The sequence below is a fragment of the Rhamphochromis longiceps genome, linkage group LG7 (assembly GCF_057381845.1).
Source record: "Rhamphochromis longiceps isolate RC_006_pf linkage group LG7, R_longiceps_female_GT1.1, whole genome shotgun sequence".
In the NCBI taxonomy this organism is placed as follows: domain Eukaryota; kingdom Metazoa; phylum Chordata; class Actinopteri; order Cichliformes; family Cichlidae; genus Rhamphochromis; species Rhamphochromis longiceps.
This window is the reverse complement of record NC_140563.1, coordinates 49,078,786-49,098,728: the sequence shown is the minus strand read 5'-3', so window position 1 is coordinate 49,098,728 and position 19,943 is coordinate 49,078,786.

Below are 19,943 nucleotides of genomic sequence, written 5' to 3'. Positions count from 1 at the left end.
GAAGAAAATCAAGCAAAGACCAGACACAGGACCTGAGAGATGCATCTGACCTTTCAGTAGATCTTCAAAGTTCATCAGAAAGTATTTCAGTGGAAGAGTGGTTGTCAAGTAGCCATTCTTAAGGAAAGGAAATGGGGAGGAAAGGCTGAGGAATGCCAAATCAGTGCCAATAGGTCTTATGAAGTGATGAATACATTTTTTAAAATATTGGTTCAATTAATCAATAATATGAATAATATGAATTATTCTAAAGGAGGTCAGGAGAGCGGTACAACAGTGAGTGTTTCAGTGAGTGGTTTGAGGCTGCATTTCAGCCATGGTGTTGGTGATCTTGAATGATCCCAACTCACTGCCAATGCCCCCCCCCCCCCCCCCCCCCCCCTCTTTTTGCACGCTGCTTTAAATGTATGATTATATATGCTGCCGAGCTTAAATGCCAGTGATTTTGAAGGGTCACATGGAAATACGTTTTGGCTCTTCTTCACCAACCATTTTGTTAAAATAGGTGCAGTAAAACATGCTTTAGATGCCCAACTGTTAATATTCTACTGACAGTGCGCCTTTTTCCACGGCTACTTTATTTATTGAAAATGTTGAAAGGATGCCATTAGGTATTTCAAGCACACAGAAATGTGCTTTTTGCTGAGTAGATTGACATTTGGGTGTCCGTAATAATGGAACAGTGAGGAAAACAACACCTTAATGATCCAGTGAGTTTTTGAACTAATGAGTGTAAATCAACAACGACAGCTCCAAGTAGCTGTTGGGAACAGTGTGGCTTTTGAGCTGTGAGATAATATATCTGCTTTAAATAAGTAATCTTAGCCGTGTAGGTGGGCTCACACTCCTCAGTGGGAAGTCTCCTGTATGTGTTTGCATTTGTCAACATTCATTTTGTAGTGATGGAAACATTTTTTTTTCCAGATTGAGACTGCCGTGCTACAGAAGAACTTTTACCAGTTACCTAAGATGCTTTTGATCTGGGCAGAGTGAAGGGGACATTCATTTCAAATAGGGCTGGGCGATATGACCCAAAATTCATATCTCGATATTTTTTAGCTGGATGGCGATATAAGATATATATCTCGATATTTTTTTTAAGCCATAAAGTAAGAACAAAAAGAGTTCTTAGTCAAAGCTGTGTCCCAGATGTCACACAGGCACTTTTATTAACATACAGCACAGATGTACATGAAAAATTACTCAAAATTAAATTATGAGCATTCATTAAATAATAATGCTCCATAAATAAAAGAAAACAAGGTTGTTTTTGTGCTAAACAAAGAGCTCACAATTGTGCAGTCAAAATGTAAACTAAAAGACGCTGAGCGTAATAACAAAGACAGACAGATTTCACAGCTGCTCTGTTCCCAAGTTTTACTGTGTGACTGATAGCCTGGAGTTTGAAATCCGCTTCATAACCACGTCTCTTACAGGTGCCATTTATGGTCCTTATACACACACAATACGGTAATATTACGTTGATGCACAGTACGTATCACTCCGCGAAGCTCCTCGGTAGCCGTAATGCGCCGACAATCTATCAAGCGGTGCAGCTCCGTAGCTTACCAAAGTCGTACTCAAACATTTTTGACAGATTGCTGAGCGCCGTGTACCACATAAAATCAGTTCGCGGCCACCAAGCACAACCAGAATTCATACATAAGGCGCGCTATCAACTTTTGAGAGAATGAAAGGATTTTATTAGGGTTAGCGCGGTTAGCTCGTTAGCATGTTTAGCTCGTTAGCACGTTGACGCCGTCCAGCCCCACGCATGGGGCGATGCGCAGTAACTCGTTAACGGAGATTTGCCGTGTCCGTCTTGTCGCTGCCTGCACGTGAAGCGATGGGGTAGGAGGGGGAGTTGTCTTCAGTGAAGGCGAGGCGGAGTAACGTTGCGTAGAGACAAAAGTGGACGAAAAAGAGGCAAACTTGCGGCTCCACAACTATAATTATAACGTAACATAGACTATATCGATATAAAGGATATTGTCACATCTTATATCTCGTATAAAAATATATCGATATGTTTTAAAAACTCGATATATCGCCCAGCTCTAATTTCAAATGATTTGCTTGTTTCAGTGAATGCTTTTTGCATGTGTTTCTGTGCGTACTTTTCTTCCCTCCACATGTAATCGCATGAGATGGCAACCTAGCTCTGGAAAAAAAAAAAAAAAGCGGCACCTTTGTGAAATACAAAAAAGAAAAAGAAAGGGGAAAAAAATCTGATCTGCCTCTGAAGAAACACCACCTTATCTCAGAAACACTGGAGGCAGCTTGTCAAGCTTCTGATGTTTTATATTCAGGGGTAATATCTGGATTCAGATGAACAGAGGAACCCAGGTGTATCTGGCCACTGTCTGTGCAGGATTCAATCAAAGCCAAGTCAGATTTGTTCTGTTTTTCCTTTTCCTTTGCTCCCTTGCTATTTCTCTTAATTTCACTTCAATTCACTGTGCTCTATTGGCATGAATGATAGATGAGCCGTGCTGCTGCAGCATCTAACAATAAACAGTTTTTGACCATTTGTATGATTGTGTGTGTTGATATATGTGTATCTGTGCGTGTGCTATATATATATATATATATATATATATATATATATATATATATATATATATATATATATATATATATATTGATTTTCTTTTTGTTTTCCACCAGGCAGATGTCTTTGTTGTAGCTTCATTTCCATATTTACCTTTTGTCTGCCTTCTCCTGTGAGACATGAAATCGCATCTAAAACAAATCATCACGATTTAAACCAGCTTTTCTGTGTAGTTCTTCTGAAGCATGGTTTTGCTTTGTTTTTCATCAGTTTAAAGAAATTTGTATTTACAGTCTTCAGTGGCATTCCTCTTTTTCCGAAAAACATGTTTCCATATGAAATAATTAGGAAGAATAATTTCTGCAGAGATACATGTGTGTAATAAAATAATTCACACTTTCACTCGTTTCTCGTGGCCATGTTTCTAGCTTTCGAAGTTAAATAACTAATTAAAATTAATAATTAATAATTTTTTCATAAGAGGTAGCTGTAGTTTAGAGGAAGAGCAGGTCCTCTACTGTCATGGAAGGTTGGACGTTCAGTCCCTGGCTGCTCCAGATCCATGGTAATCTTGCAATGGTGAACCTTTTTCCAAAGATCCTCTCATAATCCTAACTCCAGTTCAATTTATCTCAACTTGGAGTTACCTCACAATAGCTCAGTGCTTGTTGGCTAATGACCCAATAACAGCAAGAGTCTGTTGCACTCTGATGAAGATGAAGAAAAGATGGACTGCTTGTTTAAAAAAACAAACAAACAGGCGTAACTGGTGCATAGGTTCATTTTTTAATGATACAACATGATTTTATCATCCATCCATCCATCCATCTTCATCCGCTTTATCCAAGGCCGGGTCGCGGGGGCAGCAGCCTAAGCAAAGAGGCCCAGACCTCCCTCTCCCCGGCCACCTCCTCCAGCTTATCCGGGGGGATACCAAGGCGTTCCCAGGCCAGCCGAGAGATATAATCTCTCCAGCGTGTCCTGGGTCTGCCCCGGGGCCTCCTCCCGGTGGGACATGCCTGGAACACCTCACCCAGGAGGCGCCCAGGGGGCATCCTTGTCAGAGGCCCGAACCACCTCAGCTGGCTCCTTTCGATGTGGAGCAGCAGCTGCTCTACTCTGAGCCCCTCCCGGATAGCCGAACTTCTCACCCTATCTCTAAGGGAGAGGCCAGCCACCCTTCGGAGGAAGCTCATTTCTGCCGCTTGTATCCGCGATCTCGTTCTTTCGGTCACTACTCACAGCTCGTGGCCATAGGTGAGGGTAGGGACGTAGATCGACCGGTAAATTGAGAGCTTCATTTAGAGCAAAATTTTGCAAACCTCCTTTTACGAACCACTGATTTAAGTCACAGTTTCAAGCTGATTAAGGCACAATTTTTCACTTATCTAGGAGCCAGACATTCCTGTAATCTCTGTTGTTGTTTTTTAACTAGCCTTGATAAATCTGAAGATCTTTCAAAGTTTTTCATTTTCAATTCAGGACATTTTCAGAGGATTTTTTTTGTTTGTAATTAAGCCATGAACACTAACCTAGATTTTTTGTGTCTACACATAACAGAACCTTTAGCAAGGAATTTAAACAGTATTTTTGGCAGCCCATTTTAAAAATGCATTTTTCCCATTTCTTTTTTTAGAATTTCCAAAAATAACACAGTTTGAAAGTTATGGGATCCTTTTTCACTAACAAGGTGAAAAGGGGCAACAAAGCTGTTTGAGTCCCAAAGAGCTATTAGTCAAAACACTTGGGTTTTGGAATATCTTGGAATAGTGTGCAGTGTGTTGTCAAAAAATATGAAGAAACTGGACAAGTTTACTCAGATTAAGAAAAAATCCAGCAGTTGACTCCTGACATCGAACCTGAGAGGTATGCCAAATTACAATAGAATAGATACAATGATACACACACATACTTCCAATGCAGTCAAAGCAAATCTGGATTGAAAAACAAACAATTAAATCACTATCGGCCATGGATTGGCCTCCCCAGAGCCTGGACCTCCATACTATTGTAGCAGTGTGCCATTATCTCAAAAGAGAGCGCAACAAAAGGCAGCCACCATCCAAAGAAAAGCTTTGAATGTCCTCCAAGAAGCCAGGAGAGCTATTCCTGAAGACTACTTAAGGAAATTACAAAACAGCTTGCCTAAGAGAGTTCAGACTAGGCTGAAGAATAAAGGTGGTCATACCAAATATTGACTTTTTTACTTCAATGCATGCTTGTACATGTTGCAATAAATTCCCACAACTATTCCCGTTTTTTTCCCAGGAAAATATGAGGAATTGAGGGCTTTGCAAAGCACAATTTCTCAAGCAGGCCTTTTTTATACAAGTAGAGCTTCTTGCACTGCTTCTTTTCTACTTTTACTTTTACTCTGAAACATTTTCCCATTGCTGACTAGAGGTAGTCAGTGACTGTATTATTTTTTTTTTTAGTGATTTGGGTTAACCACTCCTTAAAATACCAAACATTGCTGGCCTAAATGAGAGGAAGTTCTTCATCCAGCCATGCTTTGTGGTGCACATTTGCTTCTCTCTGTGCCTGTGATCACACTTTGTTGGGAGGGGATTGGATTTTCTCTCTCCATTTGGGCCACCAGTGATTAGATGAGTCTATGTCTGAGAGTTTAATCCTTGTTGGAAGGAGCACCAAGTTGCATGTGGCTTGCTCATGTGCACACACATTCACACACACACTCACAGTTTGAGATCCAGATGTATCTTCTTCTTTTTTTTTAAGTTCTGCATCTGCAGGGAGGCATGTGGCCTTCATGGCACAGGCCCAAGCAGCTTATTGATGGGCAGATTTAGTCCCCATTCATTTCACTCAGACATTTCTTTTGTCAGGCCCCCCTCACCCTCTCTTTTTCACTCACACAGCACACACGCACACACACGAACACACACATCATGTGTCAGATGAAGCCAGCAGGGGTTGGAAGCTTTGTGCAACAGGCCAGAGAGAAATAATAATGTCTTTTAAAGCACGCTGCAACATAATCCTGACTTTGCGTTTCTCATGTCTTCTTCTGCAGCTTCAGATTCTTCTCTTCCTCTCACATATTTTCAAAGTAACAGCTGATGGACTAAATTGACAAAGTGTGCAGCACATCAAGGAATTTTTGATTTGTGAATCTACCCCAGACAGAAGGACAGAGTGGTTTTAGCATAATAATGCAGCTCTCTACTGTACATTAATATTCATATTCGCAGACTCAGTTGCTGCTCTGACAACGTGCACCTGCCAGACATCTGTGTTGGAGAAACAGCCAGAGAGTGTTGTTGCATGTTTGCACAGTCATTCACAAATAATCTGGCTCATTTTATGCTTTTACCTGTGACAAGAGCGCACTATAGAGCTGCTGCTACTTCAGCTCTACTGAAGGGGTTAAAAATAAAAGAGGTAAAATCAGGTAAATACACTTCACAGTGGGGCTGTGCTTCTTGTTTCCTTCCATTGATTTACCCCTCCTCTTTCAATCCTTATAACTTTAGCTCCTTCTGTTGCCTAGGCAGTTTTAATTTCTTACTGCTTTATCTAAAACAGATCTAAAGTACTTAAGATGCAGCGAGGTAAGAAATGCTTATTGGCGTCTAAATTTGCTCATAAACACAAACCGTCAAACACATTCACCAAAAATATAACTTAATGATTTAAGAGAAAATAGAGTGCTGTATAGAGTGCTTTTCTTATTAAGTTAGTTTATTTAAAAGGGACAAAACACAATACAAACAAATCAGGTGAAAAAGAAAGCACACCCTCTTTCAGTTATCAGGAAAAACAAAAATCTGATCTCAGTAGGTCTTAAAATTACTTAAACACATTGTTATTACTTATGGAAGGCAACATGCAGAATCAGTGTGTGTGAAACTAAGCACACCGCATAATTCAGTAGCTTGCAGAACCACCTTCAGCAGATATAACTTAAGTAATCATGTTCTGTGTGACTTTATCAGTCTGTCATATCACTGTAGAGGAATTTTGGCTCACTCTTTGCAATGTTGCTTCATTTCATTGAAGCATCGATTCGTTTATTCACAGCTCTCTTAAGGTTCCACCGCTGCATTTCACTCCTCTGGGTCGGGACTTTGACTGGGCCATTCCACTATTTCTACCACTCTGTTGTAGATTCGCTGCTGTGCTTGGGGTCATTGTGCTGTTGCATGACCTAATTTGGACTGAGCTTCAGCTGTTGGACAGATGGCCTCACGTTTGACTCCAGAATATTTTGGTATACAGAGCAGTTCATGGTCAACTCAATGACTGCAACGTGCACAGGCCCAAGGCTGCCCTCCACTACTGTTCCTCAGAACATCTGCTTTTATTTATGTGCTCACACTTTCTGATGATCAGTTAATCAATTATTTTTGATTATCTGCTACCTGGCCTCTTGATTCCTGTGGAAGCATTAAGGGTGTACTTAACTTTTTTACACACTGCTTTTTCCATCTGAGCTTGGATTTTGCCAAATAAGTGCAATGTGTTGCTGTTCATTTGAGGTTGTAATGACCTAATGTAAATTTAAATGTATTTTAATTTACATTGTCTTAATGTCCTGATATTTAAAACGTCACGATAAACAGAATGTTCTTTTTATTCATGTACCTGATTTGGCTAAAAGCTCATTTTCATCTTCGATTTAAAAATCCAAAACCAAACCAACATAAACAGAAATATTTCAGATTTTCAAATAAAGCAACTCAACTATTTTGCAAATCTGACGGAGGTCAGGTTTTATTCTCTGTGTTTGCTTACACGGGCTATGCAGCGACACAGTGTTTGTCTGAGCTCAGGCTGTGATACAGTATGAATGAGAAGTGTGAAACTAGCGCTGAGGGCAGCTACAGTTTTGCTGCATTTGTAGACATTTGACTTCTCAGAAATCTGCTGATAAACTTACCTGACAGAGCTCATGATAGATCTTTGCACTTCTAAAAGAAATTACAGCCACATTCAGACTCAGCACAAACTTAAACTGAACCACTAACAACTACAGAAACTGGTGCAAAGCAGGCATTTAATGTTATATTTTATTGACTCGTGCTCAGCGACCCGCTAGAACAAATGTGGCAGGCAAAACAGGGCTGGTTTGCTCAAGATATTCTGATAACATACTCAGTTTCTTTGCTTGTTAATATCCAACCCTTTGTTTGCCTTTTTTATTGGTTAGAAAGGAGTTCATTTAACTGCCTGAACAGTTTGCTGTGCTCCTGCATTGTATTGCATTATATTATAGTGCATTTGTTAAATGCATTTTATGACCTCTTTGTTAACCATCTCAGTTGTTTAAGTTGTTTTGATATTTTAAAAAAATCACTGCACAGCCAATGTCCTTACAGAATTGTCTGTTTCACGGCCAGGGTTTTACATGTGGAGGTTTCCTTGTGCAGCTGTCTTCTAGTGCGACTCATGCATCCTCTGGCTCCACCATCCTACTCATAGCATCCTAAACCACACACACACACACACACACACACACACACACACACACACACACACACACACACACACACACACACACACACACACACTCGAACACACACAGCATCTTACTCATTTTATCCCAAATACAAGGCCTGCTCAGGTCACATCTCATCACACACTCCACAGAAAAAAGAAAAAGCAACAGTACAGGGTTACTGAAGTTCTTCACTGCTTATTTACATTTTCTTTGAGTCTCTCTTTCTCCTGGAGATATTTTCTCCATATTTAATGAAAAGGTCTGTAGCGCTGTGAGACTGCAGTGAAAAGCAAAGGTGATTGTTGTAGCATTAGAACCAGGAAAGGGAAGAAATGACAGTAGGGACTCAGGATATCATCAGAGGCCAAGTGGAACAAAAGGTGGCTTTAGAGGGTTTGCAGACGAAGAAAGGCTGTGTTTGTGTTACCGTGTAGACTTCTTTTTTGTCCCCGAACAATCACATTCTGCCCGTGTTTTAATCTACACTCCACAGATGATGACAGATCTTTGCTATTTTTGCAGCCTGTCTAAGATGACACTTTTTATTGCGACAGAGACAATGAAAAATAGTTGGCTCCTTGCGCGGATGTCTAGCTCGCTCTCAGAGGTGAGCATCACACACAATTAGTATGCAACCAAGACACCTCAATGTGGCTGCAATTTGAATGGAGAAAATGAAAGTTGTGGAAAATATGATGTGTTTTCAGAGTCCCGGGAGAAAAGAGCTAATATGCATGTCAGTCAAGCCCGCTGGCAGCAGATAAAACCGAGCAGCCATTTTATGCCTGAGAGTGAGTAAAATATTGGTGTGAACTAACTGACCAGATGCTGTTTTCAGAGTCAGTGACCTTCAAACAGAGATTTATGCAGAGCAGGGGAGTGCGAGAGAAGGAAACTGTGATTCTCATTTGTCCTGGATGTCATTCACATTGGGAATGGAGTGACACTTCAATTAACTCCCCGTCCTCAACAAAGTTTACCTTGGTCTTCAGAAAGGCGCAGCCTTTCAGCTCATCCTGCAGGATTAGCCAATCATATTTCCAATCTCAGACCTGTCACTGTGGTGTCGCTACGCGGCAGGTGGTAGTCATAATGACAATCTATTCTTCAAAAAGTGAAGAGCTGTTTTCCCCTCAGATTTCCAAAATTTGACACGGTAGTTTTTACTCTTTCACAGCTACTGCTTATATTTATTCACATGGAATATTTTTGTGTGTGTGTCTTTGTCTTTCCTTCATAAAGATGACATTTAACGACCTCCCCCGTACCCTTGATGATGAGTATCTATCACTAAAGATGTGGTTTGATGACCATTAGAATAGTTTCCAGATTTTTCCCAAGGGTAGCTGCACAGGCAGAGATCACTAACTTTTGATGCACACCCATTCATTTTGCTTTTCAAGCCAGGCTGAAATATGACAGAAACCACTTAGTTCAGAAAAAAAGCTTACCGTAGACCGAAGGGTTACGCTGAGTGGGCTTTAAAGAGATAAAGAGCTAACCTACACTGGTTTAATGCATATCAGTTATCTGGTGCATATCTGTTAATATGTTTGAACAATCTTCCAGTTTCTTAGTTAGAAATCTTTTTTTTCTTTTTAAGTTTGATGGCATTTGCATTTGTGATTTTTTTTTTCCACATGAAAATGTTGACCCTGGTGACTCAGAAGCTGAAATATTCCAGATGTGAGATGATAAACCAAAACTTGTGTCCCTGAGACTCCTCCACAGCCCAGAGAAGGAATTCTTCACTTAAATAGATCTCAGTCCAACCTCTTTCACTCTCACAGGAATTGAAAAAAAATGAAGAAAGCTCATTTGAGGAAATTCACTGGGGAATCTTGGGATTTCAGCGAAGGAGCAAATATGGACCAGTGGAAACTCGCAGTGTTCCAGATGTTGCTGCAAGACTGATTTGGCCCGCATCTTCTCGCTCTGCTTCTTGGATAGAGCAACAAGACATCTGAGGAAGTCAAGCAGATATTTAGCATCGCTGCATGTAGGCGCAGTTTGGCTCTGAGCTGTCCCATGATGGACGCTACGATTGTTGACAAAGACTGTTGCTGCCTCTGCTGCAGCTGAATCCACAATGATGCAGTGTGCTGTCTGCTGCTTGAAAAATACTGTTTGTCTGGATCAGAAAAGCAATGTTAGCACAACACAAATTAGGATATATTGGCAATCATGCAGCCAGAAAAAGATGCTTACTTTTGGCTCCTTGTTTTCTTTACTAATCTTATCGTGGCTTTCTTAATCACTGGCACGCATCAGTACATCCTTGACAGCAGGGTACAACCACTGTATGAGTAAGAAATGGTGATAGATCTACTTTCTAAAGGCTTCTACAGCGGCGTTCCCCTTGTGTCTGCTGTAGGTTAGTCTATAGTGAAGAGCAATGGTGTATTTTAGCAGAAATCGTTGTGGACAGTTTACTCGGGCTTTTTCTTGAAGCAAGTGGATGGCAGTTATATTCACGTAATTATATATCTAAAAACACTGTATTGCCAGGAGTATTTGCTCATCTGCCTTCACAAGCATGTGAAGTAAAGTGACATCCCATTTTTCTAGGGTTTAGTATGACGTCAGCCCATCCTTTGCACCTCTAACAGCTTCAACTCTTCTGTGAAGGCTTTCGACAAGGTTTAAGAGTGTGTTTATGGGAATTACTGACCGTAGATGTGCGAGGTTAGACCCCAGTTTTGGTTGAGATGTCCTGGCTCACAGTCTCTGCTCTAATTCATCCCAAAGGTGTTCTAATTGGTTGATGTCAGGACTGTGTGCAGCCCAGTCAAATTCTTTCCCAACAAATTCTTCATCCATTTCTTCATGGAGCTTGCTTTGTGCACTGGTGCGCAGTCATGTTGGAACAGAAAAGATAAAAAGTGACCTTGGTAAATATTTCATCATCCCACAAAGTTGGGAGCATGAAAGCAGCTGCTCGGCCATTGCATCAAGTTCACTACATACTGTTCTTGAGCTAATCTGAAGCCCACATGAAGTTTGGAGGTCTGCAGCGATTGACTGATCCTGCTCTGTGATTTTACGGCTTACCATTGAGTTGCTAATACCATAAACAGTGACATTATAACACCTGTGGCCATGGAAGTGATTGGAACACCTGAATTCAATGACTAATGTTTTTTAACCCTGGGGACATAATGTTCCACTGAAATGACCTTTTCTTGAGTGAAATTACTGAAGGTGAGCTAGCTAGATTTTGTTCTATTTTTTCATGTAACCAGTAATAGCAAATGGGCAAAAGATGTAATATTTCAGATGCAAGATCTGAGGAGTCATTCGAGCAGAGAATCACTTGCACTCTCTGATTTACTTGCTGGCTGTCATAAACAGGACAATCACAACGCCACACTTGAAGTCTTATTTACTTCCTCTTCTCACATCTCTTCCCTTCTCGTTCTCTCCCCTCTTTTCTGTTTGCTGGTATCACTATCAAACACTAACAAGCAGCCCCAGTTAAACCCGCACATAACATGACGTTTACACAAGAGCACTGATCAGTTTAAGATCCTAAAACAAACTTCTTCCTCACCTTATTTATCTAATATTTATTACTGCACAGCAAAGAACTCTCCTACGTTAGACTTGCGTCACATGAGAGGCTAGATGATCAAAAACCACTGAGTCACACAGATCCAATATAGTTCTTTTTTTTTTCTCCTCCATCTGATTCAAGGTGTCATTCTGTGCGTGCAACACAGTCTCATTCCAGGTGATGCAAACACAACAAATATTATTCCCTCTGCAGCCTTCCCGTGGTAGGACATGACTCCTCCATCATTACACACCTTCAAATGTGCATCCGTGGTCATGAATATAAATTTGGAGCTCCATAAAGAAATGAGTCTCAACAACAGCATCTAATAAGATTATTTATACTTTATATCAACCAAGACATGCATGAATAAATATAATTGAAAGACATGGAGCAAAGGTAAAAGAGAGGAAATGACAGACAGGAGAAGTATTGTAAAGAGATGGCGAGATGGAGGCAGCGCGGGCTGTGAGCTAAATACTGAGCTTCAAGACGAAAATAAAACAGTTGCTTCTTGTTGCAGTAGATGAATCTGAGATTTTTTTAGCTTTAGTTTTTTCAGCACCCTTTTATTTATTCAAGTGCTTTTCAATCACCATCACAGAAATACAGTAACGATAAGAGGAAATGAGGTTTGTCAAAACGTGAGTCTTAAAACCTCTCATGAACGACAAATCATTGGGTTTAGCGAACAACAATTAAGTCAAAATGCAAAATGAGTGCAACTCATGATACAACAGATTTTAAAACCACCTTTTCTGTATGATTTTATCTCTTTCTCCCAGCATCGTGGAGCAATTTTGGCTCACTTTTCTTAAAAAAAACGTTGCTTCAGCTTATTGAGCTTTGCAGGCATTTATTCATGCACAGCTCTCTTAAGGTCAGATTACGATCTGGATTTTGATTGGGCTACTGTAACACCTCAGTTCTTTGAGTTGAGTCAGATATTCTGTTGTAGATATGCTGGTTTGGCCAAGTCTTAGCTGTCCGACAGATGGCCTCACATTTCACTCTAGAATACACAATAATAAAGATTCGTGTTTGACTCAGTGACTGCAAGTTGCCCAGCTCCTCTGGCTGCAAAACAAGTCCATATATCACCTCTCCACCACCATGAGGTGTCCGTGCTAATATGCTGTGTTGGGTTTATACCAAACACGCTGCTGTGCTTTATAGCCAAACATCTCTACTTTGGTCTTGTCTGTCCAAAAGACATTGTTCCAGAAGTGTTGTGGTTTCTTCAGACGCAACTTCGCAAACCTAAGTCACGCTCCCATGCTCTTTTTAGAGAGAAGAAGCTTTCTTCTGACAACTCTACCAAACAATACTTTTCAATCTTTGTCTAATTGTACTGTCATCAAAGACTGGCTGCTATCATGTGGATCAATAAGAGTGTACTTAGTTTCAACACATTGCTTCTACATTTAGCTTACTTTTAGTTGACACGATGTAATATGTAGTTGATCTGAGTTTGTATTTACCTATTAAAGACCAAATTACTTTTAATTATGTCCTGATACATAAAACCTCAGAAATTTAAGAGGGTAGACTTTATTTTTTTACCATGACTCTAGCTGGGCAATTTTAGTAGCAAATGTAATCTACTACTAATTTAAGCAGTAATTATTATATTACAGATTACTCAACATATTAGTTTATGGAGCCCAGCTGTTACATTCACATCTCACATATTTAAATACAAAATGGGTCATTATGATTTAGCATGCTGCTCGTCTACTATTTACTTAAACGTATTTATTGACTAGCAGCAGACAACAAATAGACCCATTTGTGACCTTGGATTAGTGATGCTGTGTGCAGTGACTGTGACTAATGTTTAGATAACCCCTTTTGTTTTAAACACTGGTTTTACCCATAGCAAACATTTTATCTCCTTTTCCCTTAAGAGTTACATACAGAGTACTCTGAGAGAGGTCATGGCAAAATACCAAGCATGAGGAGTCACTGGTGAAAAAAACACACACGGTGGACAAGACAATATAAAGAGAAGCCTAGACAGTATATAGAAGGCCCCACTGGGTAACGTCCTCATCATTATGCTGGTTTTTGAAACCCTATTTTGATTTTGTGATTTCAGTTGTGGCTTTCCTTAACATAGTTTTGCATTTAAGGCACACACACACACACACACATGTCACACAGCGGAAATTTGTGTTTTTATGTTTTATCAATCTGTGTATTGGTACATAGTGTTGATTTTATTTGCATGATTTTATAGTGATATTTATATTGCATGTTTGTTTGTTGATATTTATACTGCATGGTTTTATCCTCATATTTATATTTGTGTTAATGTTGTACCATGTTCCTTTAACCCACTGTGGACTAAACAGATAATTGTAGGCACCTGTGAGGTGGGGGCGTTCCCCAAGGTGGCCTATCAGCCGCCAGGTTGACCTGTTAAAGGGGATGGTGGGCGCAGAGACAAAAAGAGAGAGGAGTGACGCACGAAGGGTGAGGAGGAGAAAAAGGAACGCGTGCAACCCCGCACGTGTGTGGAACGAACTGCTGCCTGACTGTGGGGCGCCGCGAGTTGTTCGGCGATCCAGTCCTAACGGCAGGAACGGCAACAGTGGGTGGCGATGGCTGCAATGCACGACAGGGCAGGGATGCCCCTCTGCCTGCATCTGACGGTGAGACGAGGGAGGCCGTGTTCAGGTGTGGAGTGGGGCGGGACTGTACGGCGACGCGCTGTCAGGAGGAGACAGGTCTGCGATAGGAGCCCCCTCCCTGGTCTGTTGCTGACGAGTTTTACCATACTGGAAGAGAAGTTCCTCTCCTGTCTCTTTCATATAAGGACCATTCGCCCAGGTGTGGCTGGACTGTGGGATTATGGGACTATGGGAGAGTAATTTTAGCATATGGAAAACATTCATTTAGCCTTGTTTTAATATTGTATAGTTATTTCTGCCGGCAGGGTTTTTAGCGGGTTGCAACACTATTTTTATTGTATACGGGGAATTTTATCTTGTATTTGTGACTCTGGCTGTGTTTGTTTTATGGAAATAAATGGTGTTTGAAGCCAGCTAAGTTTCTGTGCCCTGAGCGCTGACCCGCTCACTCCCCTTTGCGCTTGTATGTATAAAGACGTGGTGGTGAAGATTTAGGTCCACCAGTCTTAGCGGCTACACACACACACACACACACACACACACATACACACACACACACCTCTAACTTTCATTTTGCACATGCACAGGTCATGCAGTCAAGCTCATGTCATTTGAGCTGCGGTGATCTAAAGGAAACAGAAATTAGAACAACTAAACTGAGGCTGTACAGAAGTCAACTAAATATGTGTGTGAGAGTTACAAACAGGAAGTTATGTACTGCAACCGTATAAATTTAACAGAAGCCTCTTGACTTTCATGTTTTCTGATGTACAACAACATAAAGCCCCAAGTTCGGCAGCGAGTTCAGTTTTAGCCCCCGCGTAACATTCCTGTCCTCACTGTGCGGTTACACTCTCTGCTGATACCTAATGTTAGCAAGCCAGGTGACAATATACTAACTATAACCAACTTCTAGCTAACCAGAGGTTTCTCTTCTATGGCCTGTGTGATAGTGGATACTAAGCTAACCTGACACTGATCTCGTGTTGAGACAGCAAACATAATTGCATTAGAGAACATTATACATCACTAATGTAATATCACTGACATTAGCAGTCTAACCTGTTCTGAAAGAATAACATCTTCTGGCACACCTTGCTGCAACAAGTAGCGACAATACCACAAACCTCGAAATAAAGTGGCTTACAAGCAGTCTCAGGTCTAAGGAATCATAAATACTTCCACCTTGGATGATGGTTAAAACCAAATGAATAAATGTAAACTTGATGATTTACTTTCCCTTTTGTTTTTGCTCAAAATATTATATATATATATATTCTATAATCGCTTCTCACATGCTCTCTGCTCCTCCATGCTCTCTGATGTCTGAGTAGCTGAAATACTTAACTTACAATGTGACATACTTTCTGTTTCTCATACACTCATACATGTTTACAGGCTCAGATGAATTTACACCCTCTAACGCAACTGCTGTCTTTTTCACACATTGGCCACATTTCCTCACTAGTAGATCACCTGAAACAACATGCAGCCGCAGTTGCATTTCCTGAAAGGGTTACAAGGTCAGAATTTCTTCTAGACGTCTAAAAACTCCAGCAAATTCATTCAAACTTATGAACCATATTTAGATGCATATAACAAACTTGTAGATCGATAACAACTCCTTTATGCTACTATCAAAACCAGGGAAAACAGACAATATAACGCTGCACATAGAAGAATTTTTAGACGGGCCATACGTATGCAGGTTTCTTTTTTAAACCACAGGTTTCCCACCTTGTTGTTTTAAAAATAGGAATGAGAGGTGAGTTTGATTTAGAAATTGAGGGACACTGCACTTGTGACTTACAACAAAGCCCATCATTCTTCATCCTCCTTTTCACTGTAATTGTCATAATAATATAAAAACTGATATTGTATTCCTAAACACTTAAATCAGCTGACTGAGACCCTAAACCCATTGGGCAAGCATTGAGATCATAGAGCAGAGGGTCATTTTCCGGTAGACTTCTACACAATCTGACTTTTTATATAAATCAGTTCAGTTTAATTTCATTTATATATAGTGCTATTTATATAACACCAAATCACACAACAGTTGCCTCAAGATGCTTTATACTATAAGGTAAACAGCATAAATTAATAAGCAAATTCACCCTCTGATGGCCATTTGAAATAATCCAGGTTTATGGCACTACTGCCTCAAAAATTCAATATTTCTAATGCATGATGCAACTTTCATGTTCCGCCACATCCTAAAGGCGCCCTATTGGATTGGGATCTGGTGACTATAGAGGTCATTTGAGTACAGTGAACACTTGTTAAAGAAACCAGTTAATGTGTGATCCTGCTGGAAGCAGCCATCAGAGAATGGGTGCACTGTTATCATAAAGGGATTGACATGTTCAGCAACAATACTCAGATGGGCTGTGGTGTTGCAGTGAGTGGTTATTTGAGTTACTATGGCTTCACTAGCAGCTGGAAGCATTCTGGCCATTCTCCTTTAACATCTGGCATCAACTAAACATTTTCATCCAGAGAACTTCCCTGCGGTTGTCGGGGTAAAATCCCAGTAGATGAGCCCATCTGGCACCAAAAACCATGCCACGTTCAGTCACCTAAATCACCTTTCCAATGTTCAATCTTAACTTCCTTATCTATATAAATGCACTGAGGTGCTGCCATGTGATTGACACCTGTTTCATAGATGGCTGCTTTTTCTTCCTACACAGCTCATCCCAGCCCTTCTCAACTAGGCTTAGGTCAGGTGACTGTGGAGTCTCCTGTAATCTGATGCAGCAAACCATCAGTCTCTTTCTTGGTGAAATAGGCCTTTCGGAGCTTGAGGGTCTGTTCTGGGCCATTGTCCTGTGCAAAGACAAATGGTGACAATATGCAGGTGAGAATGTGTGTCGCTGCAGAATATTATGGCAGCCATGCTGTTTAAGCATCATCTCGAATTTAAAATAAAATCTGCCAACAGTGCTGCTAGCAAAGCCCCCAGACACTCACAGCTCCTCCTACACACTTCATGGTGGGACAAACACATGTAGAAACCATCCCTTTGGAGCTGTGCGTTTGTTGTGTGTCATAGTTTTCACAAAGACAACAGAGTGAGAAAAGGCAGGGTTTCAGCCAGACAAAAAAATGTGGTTAATCTCAGTTAGTTTACGATCTGACAAGTTGGAGCAATAGCTTTTAACACCAGGCCATGTAGCTTTTTCCCCTTAATATATAATGATCGGTGAGAGAGGACTTCCTTCGGCAGTTAAAAGACCATTGAGGAAGTTTTTGTAGTTTCAGTTGTGCTCTGTTTTGCCACAAGTGCACAAAGTGGTCATCTGAAGCAACTAGTAAAGAACCAGAATCCATTTCTTTGCACCGTCTGTCAACTGCAGCACAGCACTGTGCCAATCCTGCATAAAGTTGAGCTGGACCTGATTCACGGCACTTAATGTTTAAACGCTAGCTGTTTCCTCGAACCAATTCGACCATGAAGGCCAGGTTTGTGCTGTCTCATCAGAGAAGTTAATGATCACATCTCCAATTTGAACTCTGCGGCAGTTCTTAGGAGGGCAACTTCAACTATGGTGCATAAAAGTGAAAAAGATGGTGTACCTAATATCACAGTGGTGATGTAGTTCTTACAACATCACGTTACTGTTGCTCTGGGACCATTAGCGCACTTGGCCCATGTTGTTGTTGTGATGTTGCAGCACTGTGACTCTGGGAATGGGGACTTTTTGTTTTCAAGATTACTGGTAATGATTTGGTAAGAACTACATGGTAACCCTGCATGTTAAGCAGTTGGTTAAGCAGTTTCTGCCACTATGTAGCAGCACTTTTATCGTGCTCTTTGCTCTCTAGCACCAATGTAACATCTGCACAATATAATATATGTGAACACCCGTTGCTTAAAAAACACTGTCAGGTAAAATACTGAATGAGCCATTATCAAGGAAGCTATCAAACAGGTGGTGCTTTGTTTACATTTTTATCTTAGAAGATAACTCCAGTCAGGCTGGTTTCTTGTTTCCAGTACTGTTATTATACACACAGAAAACAAGTGCAAAAACCTCTTGAATGAACATCTGTCTGTGGACTTTTATATAATTAAACACATACATTCTCCTACTTATCAGTTATTCAGTGCTGGAAATTACATTATAAAGACTCATAGGTGCCATTATGGTGTTTAGGGCCTGAATGCCAAACAGATAAGGTTTAAACAAAGAATTACCTTTGTGTGTTTTTTGTGTGTGTTATTGCCATTACTAAAACTACTTCAGGTGGGAACTAAGACATTTCACCTCTTTTTTGCTGGGCATTAGTCTTCATCACACTTAGGTGTATCAGCTTAACACCACTGACCTTCTCCTAGTTAATGACCCTTGTTATCACAGCGGCGTCACATCAGAACTTTACACAAGGGTGACAGTACAAACAGCAGCTCCGGTTGACCGGCCCTCAATCACCGCCCCATAATGGCGGTTACCTTGGTACGGTGATATCTGTCATCATCACCCGGCGTTAATTTGTCATAAGGGATAAAGAGTTAGAAGCTTTAGGGGGACGAAAGAGAGTGCAGCAGTGACAGGGGCTCCCTCTGGTGTGATGACAAAAACACAGGGAGCTCCGTGCTGTGGTGGACAAAATAATGTGCATGCCACAGATGTAAAGGATTACATCCGGAGAAACTGAAGAGTGCTTCAAAAAGATGACTGAAAGTAATGAGAGACTTTGTCGGCATGGCCATAAATGTGTTGGCACTTGGAGAGATATTTCTGTTTGTTTTTCTTTCTGTCTTCACATGTATCTCTGTAGTTTCAGGTTTCTGAGGAACACATCTGCTCAGCAGGAGTGGTGCAAAAGCTGTGCAGAATATTTAAAAAAAAAAAAAAAAAAGCAATCTGGATTGTATCTACAAATGAAGACACTATAGTCAGGGCCTCAGTATTTCAGGACACGTTTCGGAGTATAAAGTAAAGTACTGTTAGAACAACAACAAAAAAACAATAGCCATGTTGACTAGAGTTAATCATATTTAGGTTTATAAGCAGCAGCAGATGGATTGGCATCTGAGCTGGATTTCCTCAGTTAATCTAATAAAAAAAGTTTTAAAAAGCAACTAACTAAAGAACATTTAGACTTTTCATTTGATGAGGCGTGTTTGATGGTGGTGGTGGGCGATACACAAACCCCCCTCGCTTTTCGGCACAGTTAGTGAAGCCGTGTTGCAGCCATGGATTTCTGGAATCTCCAATGTGAAGAAAAAGTCCAACTGAATAGGACAAAATCCAAATAAACCAAAACTTTGAACGCACTGCCGAAGCTTTTCACTGTAGCATTTGGAAAACAGGCTTCAGTTTGCAGTAAGTAGCGTGTTAACAGTTACACAAGTGGGTTTGCAGACAGTTACAGAGGGGGGTGGGGGGTGGCTGTGAAGAGGAGGCTCTGTCTCTCACAGGAAGAGTTTCAGAGCAGATGGTTGCCTGGGTGTGCAGGCTCTGTGGTGATGTCTCCTGCCCTTTTTTGTCACCCTGGCATCATGCAGCTCCTTCGTGGAGGGCAGCTGACAGCCATTCACCCACTCATCAGTGCACACATCATGTGGGAGCTTGTCCTTGGTGTGGGAGGGAGATTAGAACCAGATTGTGGTGGAGGATTTGAGGATGTTTTCAGTCCCTGATTTACAAAAAAAAAAATGGAACAGGACTGTTCAGGGATAATGTTGGACTTTCACTCGTGCGCTGTGATACTTATTTGTTTTTTACATTTCTTTTC